The sequence below is a fragment of the Cyprinus carpio genome, chromosome A4, assembly GCF_018340385.1.
Source record: "Cyprinus carpio isolate SPL01 chromosome A4, ASM1834038v1, whole genome shotgun sequence".
In the NCBI taxonomy this organism is placed as follows: Eukaryota; Metazoa; Chordata; class Actinopteri; order Cypriniformes; family Cyprinidae; genus Cyprinus; species Cyprinus carpio.
Window position 1 is genome coordinate 28192607 of NC_056575.1, and position 6708 is coordinate 28199314.

General features: G+C 38.9%; 1 pseudogene; it reads left to right on the forward strand.

The window, feature by feature from the left end:
• Positions 1–874: 874 nt before the first annotated feature.
• LOC122141712 lies at positions 875–5812 on the forward strand (annotated as a pseudogene).
• The last annotated feature ends 896 nt before the right edge of the window (positions 5813–6708 follow it).

Genomic DNA, 6708 nt, shown 5'->3' on the forward strand with positions numbered 1-6708 from the left:
GGTCTTTTGTCATCTCTGCAGTTCATTCAATCATTTCACGAACAGGACTTTTATATTCTGCTCTGGCGGTGTGACGTCATAAGGCTGGCGCGCTTCGCTGCCGCGTCTGTGATTCTGCTGAAGAAAGGTGTGTGATTTTTAATCATTTCAATCTGTTTAAAATCGTACAAACTACGTATCCGGAGAATTGTGTATAAAAACTTAGAAATGAATTGTTACCGACTGTGTTACTGTAATGGCTTTTATTAAGTAGTTTATTAACTGAAGGTATTTTTTGTTCTTGTAAAGCGCAAGTAGTAACAGAAACGCTGCGTCTCCATCTCTCTCTGAATCTGAATCATTTATCATCGAGTACTGATGGAGACAAACGGAGCTTTTTGAAGATAGAGTCCATTGAATCAACATGATTCACAAAAATGTTTCAGTGATTCGAATCAGCGCACGCTCAAAACAAACAAACAATGAAAACTTGAATAAACCCACCTGATTTTTTTTTTATTTGACATGGTAATCTATTAAATATATACAAATCAGTAAACACCAAATATAATCTTATTATAAATATGAATATTGTCAGAAAGCCTATTTCAGGAACTAAAGTTCAATAGTAAGGTTTACTACAAATATTTTATTTTGTGTTCCTTCATTTGCTAGTTTTTTTTTTCTCATCAGGTGATTTAAGTCCAGTAACTCTGACTCTGACTGACTCCCTTACTAGTGTGCTGACTACTGAACTAGGGAGCAGATTGAGACGAGAGAGATTAGTTTTTGTGTTTTTATTTTTCTTTCGTTCATTGTTCTCATCTTAAACAGGACAGTGTTCAACACACAGAAAAACTCCTGCTGAAGATACTGAGCACACAATGTTATAAAGATGGAGTTTATTAAAGAGGAGAGTGAAGACATGAAGATAGAAGAGACCATTCAGAGTCAAACATGAAGAGACTGGACAACACACAGGTTATGTTTTCATTCTCAAAGCTGAACTCAGTTTGATTAGATCCTTATTAAAATTACCAGCTCTACAGAAACCAGGAAAAATAATACAGAAGTAGCCCCAAACAAACCTTTTTTCTATCACTTATTTATGCAACAGTCTCCACAGATTCTTGATTTTAATTGATTCTCATTTTTAAGAACTGATATTGATTCTTAAATCCCTGTCTATGCTGTTTCAGCACTCTTTACTCTGCCGTGACAGATCACTGTTGCCGCCTCAGATCAAGCAAAGCGCACGTGAACGATCATCTCTTCTGCCTTACTACTGATTACAGCACAAAATAAAACATGAATGAACATCAGACGGGATGCTGAAACACCTGTAGGCTGTAACTTACAGAAATCCATTTCATGTATAATGTAATCAGTCATCAGTGTTTGTACCTGTAGAAAGACATCAAGTAAAACAATATGACACATAATTATTACATTTACCTCATTAAAAGACATTCAGTGACGATAAACTCAATAGCCACCAAGAACATAACTCTAGAAGGAAGAAATAGACGCACCATTACATATTCATTTTATATATATTTACCATTCTTCAGTATTTAACACGTTTGATTAAATAAGTGAATGTTTATATTTCAAAAATATGAATTAGACTAGAAAAAGAATTATGTAATTATTAGATTATTATAACATGAATTAAACTTGGTGATCTCCTGTACATAATCAGACGCATCAAGGGAGACCCAATTTGCATCTTTGCCTTAAGCCAGGCACACACTGTATGATTTATAATAGTCCTTTCAAAGGGGTCATATGATGTGATTTAAATTTGTCCTTTCTCTTTGGAGAGTTACAAGCTCTTGGTGCAAAAGAAAATCTGTGACGCTGCAAAAGACTAAAGTCTCAAATCAAAAGAGATATTCTTTATAAAAGTTAAGGACTCATCCATATCCCCCTTATACGGCTCGTTCTAACACACCCCCACATCTCTACATCACTATGTGGGAAGATTTGCATAACGCCGCCCCAAAATGTGCACGCAAAGAACACCCTTGTACCTTTTATTCTCGTCTGTTGCTGCAGCTGCCCTATTGTGGAGTCACTGTGTTGTTTCATTGACAGTGAAATATTCAGATGTGTGCAGCACATTTTATGGAGGATGTGGATCCTGAAACCAGTAGCCTGCAAATGCGTCTGTGGCACAACGGCTGTAGAGTAGGCTTGTTGTTTCTCAGATCACAAATGCAGACATGTTTTAATGTTTACGCAGTACAATACGCAATGCATAAAAAGAACAGTATAAAGTTATTAAGTTTACTCCTATGCTGTGTTCACACCAAACGCGAATAGATGCGTCTGGCGCGAATGATTTCAATGTTAAGTCAATGTAAAGACGCATTAATGCACGTCTGGAGGTCTCGCGCGCAAATGAGGCGCTTTAGCGCAGCGCGGTAGACCGCGAATTTGCCTCATTCGCACGTCAAGTTCGCACAAATTGAGCGCTGGCGCGATACGCGCGAATGGGTGCTTTTGTGCATTTTATGTGTGTTGACGCAAATTCGCGTCTGCCGCCCGAGTTGAAAAATTTGAACTTTGGCGTTCAATTCACGCCATGTTAACCAATCAGGAGCCTGTGTATTGTCAGTGAGCAGTCCAACCGGAGCTATATGACAAAAGCTTATATTTCTATAGAGACAGGAATTAAAAGTACCTATATATATATATAACATATTAATAGATTAATTGAATAAAGGCCAAAGATAATATTTACCCCACACGAATTATATTTTTATCTTGAACCACTGAAAGAGACATCCAGAGCCAGCGGCAAATGTCAGAAGGTCTAGCCGAGGTGATGCTGCTCTCAGGCGGCACATGATCACTGAGTTTCCCGCTGAATCGCGTGGAGCTGACCGTCTCCGAGATCGGCGAATCACATTTTTAAATAGGCGCTGTCTTTCTATAAATAAACCACATATTTGAGTTTAAAACAACTACATTCTCGCCTGAAATACTTTTTAAAACTACATTTCAGGACACGATGACAGTAATATTTTGGAAATTATCCAAATAAAAATGGTGGTTGAAATGCTGCGTCAACTCAGCTGGAGCCCCCCCCATGACAAAACGAATTCGCGTCTGTTGTGAAGCGAATTTCACGTGCGAATGAAGCGAATGATCTCAAAATGTTCAAGCGGCAAACTAGACGCGGTAGACGCGAATTTGACGCTCTATTCGCGTTTGGTGTGAACACAGCATAACAGTACGTTGACTGAACTGCTAAAAGAGAACCGATGATGGGATGTGCACGAGCAGAGCAGCTGGACTGAGTTTTGTGTCTGCTGCTGGCCTGGAAGACGGCCATAGTATGTTAAGGGGCGTAACAGAGAAGAAAGGAGAAACAATATGTACAGTATGTGGAAATATAATGTTTTTTTTTTATCCTTAAACCACATAAACACATTCATTACACCAAATACACAAAATAATGTTAATTTTAACAGCATCATATGACCACTTTAAGCTAAAATATTCCAGAACAATAATAACTGTACTGCTCTTTTTTAAAAACAGACTGTTCAGATTAAGATTCAATAAATATACAAAGCTGCTGGGGTCATATCAAAGTTTTAGTTTAAGAACGATCTTTCATTAGCCTATGTATTTTCTTCCAATAAGGGCAAAATTTTGTCACAGTACCAAAAACAATTGAACTAATGTACCTTTATCTTTTTCACACTTGAAACAGTAGCATTGATAAACATCTTTCTTAACATGCATCGGTGTAATATATATCATATAAAACTTTTTTAAAAGTTGAGCTCATGGATCCCAAGGGAAGTATATCTTAGACTACATATTATCACCTCCAACAGCCCAGTCATTCTCTTTACTGGTTTGACCAGTGTCTTTCTCTCAAACACCCTTTAGTCCCGGCAAGGCAGAGTGCAGTTACTAGACAAGATGTCAATATGGCCCTTGATACTGATGCCTTTAAACAGACTGGATTCAGTAAAAGGTCTTCAATTTCTGTTCTCAACTATTCTTTGTCTATCTTTGGAAGTTTCTGCTGACGCAGTTTGTTTCTTCTTTTTCTGTGGTCATGAGGTTTGCCATAAGTGGAAGGTCCTTTAATCTTGAGTCTCAGACACATTAGCTCATGAGCTTTTTAATTAGGATTCTTTAACTTAAATCAAAGAGGGTAGCAATTTATTAAGCAATCAGGAGCAGAGCTACAATTTAGGTGGCCATCTTCTCCAGTGTCCACGAGCGCCCCGGCAATATGTATTTGTTTTATATTTTATAGCAGGGATGCCAAATTCAGTTCCTGGAGGGCCACAGCCCTGCAGAGTAGTAGCTCCAACTCTAATTGATACACACACTAATCAAGGTCTTCATTACTTGAAAACTAAAGCTAGGTGTGTGGGAGCTAAACTCTGTGGGACTGTGACCCTCTACAAGCTGAGTTTGACACCCTGTTTTAGACATGAATGGCAGATTGGAGCCATTATTGATTTCTGTTCTACTGTTGCATTTAATTGGGTGTTAACTTGTATTTGTCTCTTTTGACCCCAGACCTGAAAGAAGAGAGTGAAGAACTGAAAGAAATACAAGATAAAGATCAGTACAAAAAACACCATGAATTCATAACTGGACAAAAATCATTTAGTTGCTCACAGGCAGCAAAGACTTCCTCACAAAAAAGAGCTCGAAACACTAGATCTAGAAGTAATTTCACCTTCCAACAGTGTGGAAAGAGTTTCAGCCATCAAGGAAAACTTAAAGTCCACATAAGAATTCACACTGGAGAGAAGCCTTTCACCTGCCAACAGTGTGGAAAGAGTTTCAGCCATCAAGGAAAACTTAAAGTCCACATGAGAATTCACACTGGAGAGAAGCCTTTCATCTGCAAACAGTGTGGAAAGAGTTTCAGTGAACATGGAAAACTTAAAGTCCACATGAGGATTCACACTGGAGAGAAGCCTTTCATCTGCAAACAGTGTGGAAAGAGTTTCAATGAACACGGAAACCTTAAAGTCCACATGAGGATTCACACTGGAGAGAAGCCTTTCACCTGCTCTCAATGTGGAAAGAGTTTTACTCATAAAAGCACTTTTAATGCCCACATGACTATTCACACTGGAGAGAAGCCTTTCACCTGCTCTCAATGTGGAAAGAGTTTTATTCATAAAAGCTCTTTAAATACCCACATGACTATTCACACAGGAGAGAAGCCTTACACCTGCAAACTGTGTGGGAATAATTTTGCTGGAAAAGGAAGCCTCAGAAGGCACATGAGGATTCACACCGGTGAGAAGCCTTACACATGCTCTCAGTGTGGAAAGAGTTTCACTCAACAAGGAAACTTTAACAGTCACAAGAGAATTCACACTGGAGAGAAGCCATTCACATGTAAACTTTGTGGAAACAGTTTCACACGACAAACAAGCTTTAATGGGCATATGAGAATTCACACCAGAGAGAAGCATTAAACCTGCAAACTGTGTGGAAGAACATCTACAAAACTAAACCTTAACTATCACATGAACAGTCACTCTAGTGACATGTGATCAGTGGAAAGAGTTTCAGGCATAAAGCAACTGTTAATAATCACATGAGGCTTCACACTGGAGAGAGACCTTTTATGTGTCTTCAGTGTAAAATGTGTTTCACATATCAAAAAGACCTCAAACATCATTGTTGCAAGCAGGATGGGGCCGTGGGAAGGGATTGAGGCCTCGAGTTTCATGGAAGGTTCCCGCCTCCTTGCTCTGTTCCCATTAATCTCAACCCCGTCCTGCTTGCTACATGTAAATTGATGTAAAATTTTGGAGTGTTTCAGATACTGAAGACTTGATCAGGGGCTGCGTTTACCAAAAGCAGCTTAAGTACATCATAGACCCATTGAAACCTCCAAAGCTTACGATGCTTTTGGGAAATGCAGCCCAGAATTTTGTTAAAACAATGCAAAAGAACTGAATTTCACCAAATGCCCCGAGTCTCACACTGGATGATCATAAAACTGAGACCTGTCACCCACAAAGCCTGAGTAAACTAGTTACTCCTCTACGGATGATTTTTATAAACTAGTGACTGTATAAAAATAACTCCCCCAGCATTCTCAACTTTAGGCAAGATAACCCAAGATAAATGAGTCTGGAGACACACATTCTGAATCTCACAGGGAAAATCATAAGGCAAAAGTGGGATTTCCCTCTCTCAAGTTAAGGATATTATGAAAGTCTCAGGGAAAATCATAAGACAGCCTGACTGGAATCCTCTGAATCTCCCGCTGTGATGGTTTCTTCCACCCATGAGTCTGATGCTTCTAAATAACGTTAAGGAGTTGTTCATTTCCTATGGAGATTCGCAGACCGCATGCAAAATGGCTCCGAACTGGGTCCGAACGAGTGCAGTGCGAAAAAAATCGTGTCCGTTGGTCATCCGGATGCGTTCAAAAAAAATGAACTCTTTGCGAAAGGCTACGGACGGTTCCTATCCGACAATTCCAGCGGAAGTTGGCATTGCTATGGTACTGATAAACAAACCTGAATTCTTAACTTTTAATAAAATAAATAATGATTTTATAACGATAAGTTGTCATGTCATTTTTTTATTTTCATGATTTTCTAACATTATTAGGGCAGTTAATACAATTAAAATGAATATACCACTATATCACATTTAGCTGACCTGACATGTCAACGTCCTGGGCAACTTTCCTCCACGCAGCAGCCTTCCGATTGATGTCTC